General features: G+C 36.4%; 1 protein-coding gene across 2 annotated transcripts in view; it reads right to left on the minus strand.

Annotated features, from left to right (window-relative positions):
* The window catches only part of LOC125768480 (single-stranded DNA-binding protein 3), a 447182-nt gene that overhangs the window by 178875 nt on the left and 256196 nt on the right, over window positions 1–12111 (minus strand). The gene's annotated exons all lie outside the window — the stretch shown is intronic.

Below are 12111 nucleotides of genomic sequence, written 5' to 3' on the forward strand. Positions count from 1 at the left end.
CGTGTTATATTTAAAAAAATATTAATTATCTTGGCTCATTGGTTAATACATAAAAATATACATTGGCTAAATCAAATGTACGTTTTGTCTATATTGTCTAACACATATACACCAAGCATCCTTGGTTCGAATCGCATCTTTGTCAGTTTTCTGTGTTCAAGAGATGTGTACTGAGTAAGAGTGAGTGAGTGAGTTTAATACTGCGCATGAAGCTGCGCTGAATTTGCGACTTACCTTTTCGAATTTAAAATCACTCAGTAATAGTCGACTAAAGTGTTTTGTTAGTTTTATTTTATGTAAATCACTCCATTTTCAAAGATAAGTTTTTTAGTTAGTTTCTTTTTCGTATAAAGGTATTTTATAAAAGTTAACTGATTAGAAATTGGGTAAATATAATTGGCTGTAAATATAATCTTATTGAGTGTTTTAAATTCAAATAGAATAACAAAATAGTGACTCCCTCTTATTGAGTGATTTGAAGCGCAAACGAGTGAATCACTAGTCGAGAGTGAGTGAGTTAATTCTCATCTTTTTGTGTTCTAACCACTCTGGTTATTATTTTACACGATTTAGCGTATCATGACATCCAAAAGTAATCTTGTCTTGTGTTGTCTTGTCAGCGAACTGTCCTAGCCTTATGATAAAGAAAATATTTTAATTAAATATAAATACATTTGATTCAAATACTCTTCATTAACATAAATTTGAAACCTTATTTTTTTACAATTTATATCATTAACAAACAACCTTTTATGCAATATGCTCCACATAAAAAAACACACAACAACAGCACAGCAGCAGTTAAACAGTGATGTTGGTATTGGTAGAACTCATCGCAAACATAAATATCAACCTCATCCCTTACGCCTATGTGTGAAAATACGTTAACCAGACACTCACCAGAGCATGGAACGGGAACGCACATTTTATCCAATCGTACCGTCCGTCAAAGCGAGTGCGAGAGTGGAAAATCTTCCCATTTCCCATCCCGGAAACCCGGTCTCGTGTGTGCGGGAGTAAATTGTTTTACTCTTTGTGTGTGAGTTTTTTTCTTCTTCTCGTCAGCCACAAAAGAAACCATTCGTAGTTGTGTGTTTTTTTTTATTTGTCTTTTACGCAAAGAATACTCAACTCGTAGCAAAGAAACAGTCTTGCGCACAAAGCGACAAACACGTGGAAAACAGACAATAAAAGCATGTGCTGCGTTCTGATGCGTGGTGGAAGTAGTTCCCGAACATGCACAAGAAGAATCATGGCGGATTGACTCATTAATTGGGATATCGCTCTGTGCTGTGAGTGCAACGGAAATCGGAAACATAATTAGACATAATTTTATTCAACCACCAAGCTGCAACTAGAAGCTGCCAGTATGGCTCCGCTTTCTTCCATCGATGGCTAATGCTTCATGTGCCGCAAGGGTTGCAAGGATTGGTTTTAAAATTTGTTTATATCTATATGACTTTACTTTCACCGATGATCCTTTTCCGTTGTGTGTTATCCTGCGCGTTTTGTGGGTACACATTTCGGGGAAGAAAATTGATAAAAATTGTTGTTATGTTTTTTCGCCCTTTCAATTTCTCGTGTTCGTGTTTCTCGGTTCCATTTTATCTGCTCTTTATCCATTCACTCGCCACAACCAAAAAAAACGCCACCAATTATTATTGTGTGTACGGTACACTGTTTATCAAAAAGTAAACTTTGCGTCGATCGACCGGGGTCTGTTTTCATCGTGTTTTGTGTTATTCTTTTCTGCTTCTCTTTTATGAAACTCAACCGTTTTTGTTGTTGTTGTTGTTGCTTTCGCTTTTTTATTTTAACCATCTTTTCTGTTTTTCTCAATCTTGGAATAGTGAGTAATGTTTTCCTTTCCCACATATACACACACACACGGAGACAAGCACTTCTCTCTTGTGGAAGTTGCGGCATGTTTTGTTGCTGTTGTACAAACAATCGATAAGTTAGCCTTATGGTTGCATGAGTAGCACTCTGAGCTCGTAAAAAAATGTTAAACTCCCCTCGGTTGAAAAAAAATGCACATAAAAAATAACACAAAACATGACAAAATATCCTTCTCGAGTTGTGAGCTTCTTCTCCAGAGGCTGCAGAATTCGCTCCTTTAAAATGATGGTGAACTCCCGAAAAGAAAAACCTCCATTGTCACTTGGATGGAAGATTGGACGTTGAACAAAGCGCCCCAAAACAAACAAACACACAGACACAGACACACCGAGACACAATGCGAACAAACGGCCATCATTGTGTCAAGCGCCAGTTAGGGGATCCACCGTAAGCGAAAGCGAAAAGTACAGTGTGTGCGAGCGGGAAACATAAACGATGAAAATGACATCATTTTTCCATGCGCCGCATTGTCCCCCAAAGAGCAGCCAATAAGAAAAATTAGCGGGTGTGGTTTTCCGCCTTTTTAAGCTGGCGCGAGGTTCGCTCTCGCTGTGGAGATGTGTTTTTCCTTGGGTGAGAGCTGAGGGTGCGATGGGAGTTGGGAAAAACTGGATCCGCTCCGAACACAATGCCACACGAATGGTTGGCGGGAAAATTCTCGGACGACCGGTGTTAACACACGCACACACTGATGGGTGGTCTTGTTGGGGGTGCTGAGAGCGATGGTTCAGACATGTCCTTACCAACACGCACATACACACATACACACACAATTTGCAGCATCACAAAGGATTCTTGCCGAACAATTTATCCTCCGATTTGCTAGCAGAAGCATCGACACACGTGAGTTCTACAGTTCGCGGTATTGTTGTAACGAGCGCAACACGTGGTTCCGGCTCCGTGGGAGAGAAAGAGAATGTCAGTTTTGGGTAGTTTTGTTGATGATTTTACTTTCCCCGCACAACGCAACAAGGGCAAAGTGGCAAACGCAGAAAATGTGATGGCGATGTTTATTGACAACTCATTTGATAACAGAAATTCCCTTTTGAAGTGCCAGACACACAAATGAACCATTACACTGGTACATCGTGTAATGATGGAAATTGAAGGAACTGGAAGTTTGTGTGGTACGTGTATGTGAAATTATGTACGAGAAATGTTTACCATCTGAAGGTTTTTTTTACTCAGGTGTTGCTTCAATCAAATTTATTAGGGTAATTTCGTGTACCTTTTTGTTGAACTGTAATTTGTATTGTAATAAAATAAAGGTATATTTAGAGCACAAGCATAGAAGAATGATTCAAAAATATTTACACTATTTTTTTCTTATTGTTTTGATTTCTTTATACAAAATTTTAATTCAAAATTATAATTAATTCTCATGCATATTGACTCAATTGTTTATTGAGCTTATAACTCCGAAAAGTCCGGGGTCTATGGTGGTGTTTGTGAAAAAAGGGGTGAATTTACACGACAGGGCCGGCGATCTAATCCCATCCAGACCTTACCCCTACCTAGCAAGAACTGACTATCCGGTTATGTGGTTAAAATAAATCTAGTAAGCCAGAAGTGGCCCTTAGAGACTTTAGAGGTCGTTAAGCCAAGAAAGATAGAACTCTTAAAAGTATGCAATTAACTTATTGTTTTGGGTTATTAGAGCAATAGAATCCTATTTTTCCGTGAACATTGAATTCTTTATAAGGATTCCTTCCTGAGGAATGCTTTATGTTATAAATATAGGGATTGATTTACGAATTATCTGAATACGAATTCTGAATACGAATTCTAAATCTGAATACGATAGCCTAATGAGAAAGTGCCGGAGTTCCTTAAGAAAGAATGTGAAACCTTTGCATTTGCTCCAGGATTTTTTATTATTCAGGTAGAACGGCCTGGCCGTATTGATTTTGCTCCAGGAATTCATATCATACAAAAAGTCTTGAAGTCGAACAAGTACCGTGAATTATTTTAAAAATTTCTTAACCTTTTTTGGATTGTCCGCTTATTGGGGCTGATTATTACTTCTGGAAGAATCCATGTTACGCAATTAAGCTACGCAAGAGGATGACAAAAATGACTTGAGATTCACTACAGGATATCTACATCATCTAGATCAGAGCCAAAGCTCCGTACACATAAAGCTTAACAGCGAAGAACTACATAAATGAACATTTTACACATTGAATTGTTTATTTGAAGCTGTTTTGTTTATATACCACAATAAAGATCTGATTCAAGGAAGTCATTGAATGACTTCAAGAAATTTACTGAGGCTTAAGCCTTTGCCACCGGAAGCACATGGAAAACTTCAATCAACTCTTACTTTCACATTGCCCTGGGTAAAAAGCATCCTCAACGAATATGCTGCATCCAGACGAAACTAATTCGTTGCACGCTTCCTCAATTGAAGGTTTCAAACATCCCTCGTCTACAATCCTTTGACACCGCTCATAGGCAACAAAACTCAATTTCCCCCTAGTTGAAATATAATATCACACACGCAGAGAGAGAGAGAGAGAGAGAGAGAGAAAGAGAGAGAGAGAGAGAAAGAGAGAGAGAGAGAGAGACACACACACACACACAAACCGGTGTATGGTGCCGAAAATGAAGATATAGTTATGAATAATCATAGACACTGTAAACAATAAACACAATCCCGTCATTATCGGAGACTAATCATCGCCCTACCGACCCGAATATCGTACCGGAGCGTCCCTTACTGTTGCTGGGAATGGAACTTTCCCGTACTAAGGGAACGATCGGAGTCGGTTGATTGAAACACGCTTCGTGACCTTCGCTTTGCGCAAGAGTGCAGAATGAGCACGTGGACGCTTCCGGGGCCGAACGACCGAAACGAGCCACACGCCTGCTTGGCCTGCTCTTCAGCAATAAAGAATTATAATCCATACACACTGAAGGACAGATTATAAATGCCATAACAATAAGTTAGGCGCTTATCCATTGGGATGCATTCCAGGGGGAGTGTGTTTCCCCTTCATCTCCTTCGCCTCTTCTTCTTTGTGTGTATGTGTGTTGAGATCTCTGGATGTGAAAGGGATTCTACAGTGCGTGAAAACATGCTCTCCATCACGATGGGATCACTATCATCTGTTCGGTGCCGGGCTTGTGCAACATAACCGCGGTTGGGCGCAAAAAAGGGTTAAAATCACTCACCATCGATGATCGTAAATTGCACAACGGACGGGAATTCGGACAGTTTCGTTTTGTTGAAGCAATTTGAAAATTGAAATTCTATCCACCGGTGCTGGGTGCGGGTTTTGGTTTGTTCGCAATGGTAGGCAGAAGAAGAATGGTAACGCACATAATGGACGTTGTGGACGGTAACAATCGCATCGGGACTATCCTGGGACCGATAAAGTATCGCAAATTATTGGTAACATCGGTGTAAAACTTAAATTGATTGGATTACTCGGTGCAGTGAAAAAGTTTAATGATAAATTATTTATTTGTGCAGACGAACGGTGAGGTCAATAAAAACGCGATTAGTGCTTGTAGCAAAATAATTCTTTGTTTCTTTTGTTAAAAAAAAAACCTTTTGTCAAGAAAGATGTATCGTTTTGTGTTTGAAACTAGTTTTCTGTATTTTAGCTGAAATAATTTTCATTTCGGTTTTTTTGATAAGATAAAAAAACTTTTTTTTGGTTATTATTTGTTTTTTAAACTTTACAAAATAATTTGAATTAATTGGGTTAATATTTACACATCCTTATTTTCATAAGTTGCTAAGCATAGCTTTTCCCTGCTGAGCATTTATTTCAAATATCTTATATCATAGCAAAAGAGTAAAACAAAAAAAGAAATAAGATTCTCAAACTATTTAAGCAAAAACTCTGTTTCAATAACATGCCCAAAACAAGAAAATGTTTTCAAATGGAAAAAAGTTACATCGTAAGTCAGACAAAGACACACTCCTGTGGCAATAAATATGGATAAAGGCGAATCAACTATTAAACGTTCTAAAAAGTAAGTCGGAGGACAAAAGTAAAAAAAAGGCAGGCCGTTGGTCATAACGTATTCAATGCCAAAGCGAAACGTGGTAAGAAATTTATTGTACTCGTGCTGGTCCGTCGTTTTTATGCCTCCACTGCACGTGCCTGGGTGCGGTGGGTGCAGTGGGTCAGTGAAAAGCGGACGTAAAAAATTGATAAGAAGATAACAACATCGAAGGAACAAACTCACCAAACTGGCATCGGATTTCATGCCGGAAGTGAAGCAGGGTGTTGTATCCTTTTGCTTCCCTTATTGAAGGATGTTTCGACCTTTTGTGTGTGAAATGGATCCTTTTTTTGTGGTTATCGTGTGCTGTATTTGCCTTACCCATTCCTACCAAAACAAATGAAGATATTGTGCTAAATGTTGCGTTTTTGAAATTCGTTTGTGATATTGTGGTTTTGTGTGGTACTGTACGAAGGAAACGACGAATTGATTTTTCATTTCACGGTTTGTTCGGTTTTGTTCACACTGCCTCTCATTCACTCTTCGTTCACATCGTTGCCCACAGGCGACATATATATTGAATTTCGAAACAGACGCACCACTTACAGTTTGCCCTTTGCCACAGTGTGGTGGAAAAGAAATTGCCCTTCAGGTATTTTGCGCCAAACGATAATCGGAAGCTGGAAAGTTAGCCACATTGTAAGTCTTTGTGTGACAATGATGACGATAGGTGCCTGATGAACAGCAAGCAACTACATGGAGTTGTGTTACTCATCACTTTCTAATAGCTTTCTACATTGAAATGTAAAGAAGTAGATAATAATAATATTTCGATTTCTATTCTGACAATTACATTTCAAGAGAGGGTTCTCCTCGGAATGGTATTCCTTTAAGAGATGATTCCTGGAATGGTATTCCTTTAAGAGAGATTTCCATTTTACACTCAGAAGTCATTAAGCATACCACGGGTGCTTAATTCGCCGTCAAGATGCCAAACTGATTCTTTATGAAGGTTGCCTTATGTTTAAGTGTTTTTCATATTTGTCTGATTTTTCATGTGACTACCCTTCCATATGCTAGTTGGCCAGCCTATCAGTAGTCAATGTATACTAGTTTTCTATATACTGTGAAAAATGTATGGCTCTATCACGTTTATTACGACCACAATGGTTAAGAGAGTGAAGGAATCTTTATTAAAAATTTGTTAAAGTCATCTGCTCCATCAGGGAGAACCATCGTGGCACACTTGATGTCGACCAGATAACATCTCGGAAGCTTTTAAAAGATTCTGGTACGTTTGGAATATTGGAAAATGTCAGGATTCGGCTATTTGATCGTGTTAAGCGACCTTAGCAATCAACAACAGTTCAAACGGATAACTGGTGTCAATATGGCCACTTCCGTGGTATTGTGGACATTTCTTTGGAAAAAAATAAGAGTTTCTAGCTGATTTGATCAGCAATGGGACTGATGGTTGTCAAAGCCGGAAGGATGGCTGGGACACATGAATAGAATGCCGGATTCATGCCTCACCAGGAAGGTAATCTGCGCGGGGAGCTCGTTGGCTCGATCAAGTGGAGCCGAACCTGTCGGAGATCGGATGCAGCCATGGATGGAGGAGTGCCTTAGGAAATTTTCAAGTTTTTAGTATTTTTTTATTTTATTTTTACTTGTTTTAAATTTAAAATATTATTTGAGTTAAGAGAAACATGTTTCAACCAACTGGCAGAAATACAAATCAATTTATAAAATTTAACAAAATTACTCAAAAAAATGGCAAGGGGTAAGCCTTATGAAATTTTCGAGTTGAAAATATTTTTTTAATTTTTTTGTTATTTTTTATTCTTTCTTTAGTTTAAAGCATTATTTGAGTGAAAAGAAACTTATTGCAGCATTAAAATATATCAAATTTATAAATTTTTCAATATTACTTAAAAAAAGGATAAGGCTATACAGCCTTAGGAGATTGGCATATTTATAGAAACATCTGAGACATCCATACAGACACCCTAGGGCATGGCCGTCCAAGAAGAAAATGTAGCTATTGGTGCTATCTATCGACCACAGGTTAAAGATTGGCGATTGGTTGGATACCGACCGAGTTATAGACAAAACTTGGTGCAAAAATGAGCCTTAGTAAATTTTTGTTTTTTTGATTTTTTTGATTTTTTGATTATTTTTCACTTTTTTTTTATTTAAAGCATCACTTGAGTGAAAAGAAACACATTGCAACCGATTGGCATTAAAATAAATCAAATTAATTTTTTTTTGCAAAATTTCTCAAAAAAACCGTAAGGGGTAAGCCTTATGAAATTTTCGAGTGGAAAATTTTTTTGAAATTTTTTTCTGATTTTTTATTCTTTTTTTAATTTAAAGCATTATTTGAGTGAAAAGAAACTTATTGCAACAAATACCCATCAAAATATATCACATTTCAAAATTTTGCTACCTTGCTCAAAAATGAGGAAAATTTTACATTTTCTCAAACAGGGTAAGGAACTCGGTTTCTCGTATAACTTCTGGCACATACATCTGAGGGCATGGCCGTCCGAGAAGGAAATGTAGCCATTGTTGCCATCTATCGACCACAGGTTAAAGATTGGCGATTCGTTGGATATGGACCGAGTTATAGACAAAACTTGGTGCAAAAATGAGGAAAATTTTACATTTTCTCAAACAGGGTAAGGAACTTGGTTTCTCGAATAACTTCTGGCACATACATCTGAGGGCATGGCCGTCCGAGAAGAAAATGTAGCAATTGTTGCCATCTATCGACCACAGGTTAAAGATTGGCGATCCGTTGGATACCGACCGAGTTATAGACAAAACTTGGTGCAAAAATGAGGAAAATTTTACATTTTCTCAAACAGGGTAAGGAACTTGGTTTCTCGAATAACTTCTGGCACATACATCTGAGGGCATGGCCGTCCGAGAAGAAAATGTAGCAACTGTTGCCATCTATCGACCGCAGGTTAAAGATTGGCGATCCGTTGGATACCGACCGAGTTATAGGCAAAACTTGGTGCAAAAATGAGCCTTTGTAAATTTTTGTTTTTTTGATTTTTTTGATTTTTTTGATTATTTTTCACTTTTTTTTTATTTAAAGCATTTCTTGAGTGAAAAGAAACACATTGCAACCGATTGGCATTAAAATAAATCAATTTAATTTTTTTTGCAAAATTTCTCAAAAAAAACGTAAGGGGTAAGCCTTATGAAATTTTCGAGTGGAAAATTTTTTTGAAATTTTTTTCTGATTTTTTATTCTTTTTTTAATTTAAAGCATTATTTGAGTGAAAAGAAACTTATTGCAACAAATTCGCAATAAAATATATCACATTTAAAAAATTTGCTGAATTGCAGAAAAATGAGGAAAATTTTACATTTTCTCAAACAGTGTAAGGAACTTGGTTTCTCGAATAACTTCTGGCACATACATCTGAGGGCATGGCCGTCGGAGAAGAAAATGTAGCCATTGTTGCCATCTATCGACCACAGGTTAAAGATTGGCGATTCGTTGGATACCGACCGAGTTATAGACAAAACTTGGTGCAAAAATGAGGAAAATTTTACATTTTCTCAAACAGGGTAAGGAACTTGGTTTCTCGAATAACTTCTGGCACATACATCTAAGGGCATGGCCGTCCGAGAAGAAAATGTAGCCATTGTTGCCATCTATCGACCACAGGTTAAAGATTGGCGATCCGTTGGATACCGACCGAGTTATAGGCAAAATTTGGTGCAAAAATGAGGAAAATTTTACATTTTCTCAAACAGGGTAACGAACTTGGTTTCTCGAATTACTTCTGGCACAGACATCTGAGGGCATGGCCGTCCGAGAAGAAAATGTAGCCATTGTTGCCATCTATCGACCACAGGTTAAAGATTGACGATCCGTTGGATACCGACCGAGTTATAGACAAAACTTGGTGCAAGAATGAGCCTTAGTAAATTTTTGTTTTTTTGATTTTTTTGATTTTTTGATTATTTTTCACTTTTTTTTTTATTTAAAGCATTTCTTGAGTGAAAAGAAACACATTGCAACCGATTGGCATTAAAATAAATCAATTTAATTTTTTTTGCAAAATTTCTCGAAAAAAACGTAAGGGGTAAGCCTTATGAAATTTTCGAGTGGAAAATTTTTTTGAAATTTTTTTCTGATTTTTTATTCTTTTTTTAATTTAAAGCATTATTTGAGTGAAAAGAAACTTATTGCAACAAATACCCATCAAAATATATCACATTTCAAAATTTTGCTACCTTGCTCAAAAATGAGGAAAATTTTACATTTTCTCAAACAGGGTAAGGAACTCGGTTTCTCGTATAACTTCTGGCACAGACATCTGAGGGCATGGCCGTCTGAGAAGAAAATGTAGCCATTGTTGCCATCTATCGACCACAGGTTAAAGATTGGCGATCCGTTGGATACCGACCGAGTTATAGACAAAACTTGGTGCAAAAATGAGCCTTTGTAAATTTTTGTTTTTTTGATTTTTTTGATTTTTTTGATTATTTTTCACTTTTTTTTTATTTAAAGCATTTCTTGAGTGAAAAGAAACACATTGCAACCGATTGGCATTAAAATAAATCAATTTAATTTTTTTTGCAAAATTTCTCAAAAAAAACGTAAGGGGTAAGCCTTATGAAATTTTCGAGTGGAAAATTTTTTTGAAATTTTTTTCCGATTTTTTATTCTTTTTTTAATTTAAAGCATTATTTGAGTGAAAAGAAACACATTGCAACAAATTCGCAATAAAATATATCACATTTAAAAATTTTGCTGAATTGCAGAAAAATGAGGAAAATTTTACATTTTCTCAAACAGGGTAAGGAACTTGGTTTCTCGAATAACTTCTGGCACAGACATCTGAGGGCATGGCCGTCTGAGAAGAAAATGTAGCCATTGTTGCCATCTATCGACCACAGGTTAAAGATTGGCGATCCGTTGGATACCGACCGAGTTATAGCCAAAACTTTGTGCAAAAATGAGCCTTACTAAATTTTTATTTTTTTGATTTTTTTGATTTTTTGATTATTTTTCATTCATTTTTTTATTTAAAGCATTACTTGAGTGAAAAGAAACACATTGCAACCGATTGGCATTAAAATAAATCAATTTAATTTTTTTTTGCAAAATTTCTCAAAAAAACGTAAGGGGTAAGCCTTATGAAATTTTCGAGTGGAAAATTTTTTTGAAATTTTTTTCTGATTTTTTATTCTCTTTTTAATTTAAAGCATTATTTGAGTGAAAAGAAACTTATTGCAACAAATTCGCAATAAAATATATCACATTTAAAAAATTTGCTGAATTGCAGAAAAATGAGGAAAATTTTACATTTTCTCAAACAGTGTAAGGAACTTGGTTTCTCGAATAACTTCTGGCACATACATCTGAGGGCATGGCCGTCGGAGAAGAAAATGTAGCCATTGTTGCCATCTATCGACCACAGGTTAAAGATTGGCGATTCGTTGGATACCGACCGAGTTATAGACAAAACTTGGTGCAAAAATGAGGAAAATTTTACATTTTCTCAAACAGGGTAAGGAACTTGGTTTCTCGTATAAATTCTGGCACATACATCTAAGGGCATGGCCGTCCGAGAAGAAAATGTAGCCATTGTTGCCATCTATCGACCACAGGTTAAAGATTGGCGATCCGTTGGATACCGACCGAGTTATAGGCAAAATTTGGTGCAAAAATGAGGAAAATTTTACATTTTCTCAAACAGGGTAACGAACTTGGTTTCTCGAATTACTTCTGGCACAGACATCTGAGGGCATGGCCGTCCGAGAAGAAAATGTAGCCATTGTTGCCATCTATCGACCACAGGTTAAAGATTGACGATCCGTTGGATACCGACCGAGTTATAGGCAAAACTTGGTGCAAGAATGAGCCTTAGTAAATTTTTGTTTTTTTGATTTTTTTGATTTTTTGATTATTTTTCACTTTTTTTTTATTTAAAGCATTTCTTGAGTGAAAAGAAACACATTGCAACCGATTGGCATTAAAATAAATCAATTTAATTTTTTTTGCAAAATTTCTCGAAAAAAACGTAAGGGGTAAGCCTTATGAAATTTTCGAGTGGAAAATTTTTTTGAATTTTTTTTCTGATTTTTTATTCTTTTTTGAATTTAAAGCATTATTTGAGTGAAAAGAAACACATTGCAACAAATTCGCAATAAAATATATCACATTTAAAAATTTTGCTGAATTGCAGAAAAATGAGGAAAATTTTACATTTTCTCAAACAGGGTAAG

This window comes from Anopheles funestus, chromosome 3RL (assembly GCF_943734845.2).
Source record: "Anopheles funestus chromosome 3RL, idAnoFuneDA-416_04, whole genome shotgun sequence".
Lineage (NCBI taxonomy): Eukaryota > Metazoa > Arthropoda > Insecta > Diptera > Culicidae > Anopheles > Anopheles funestus.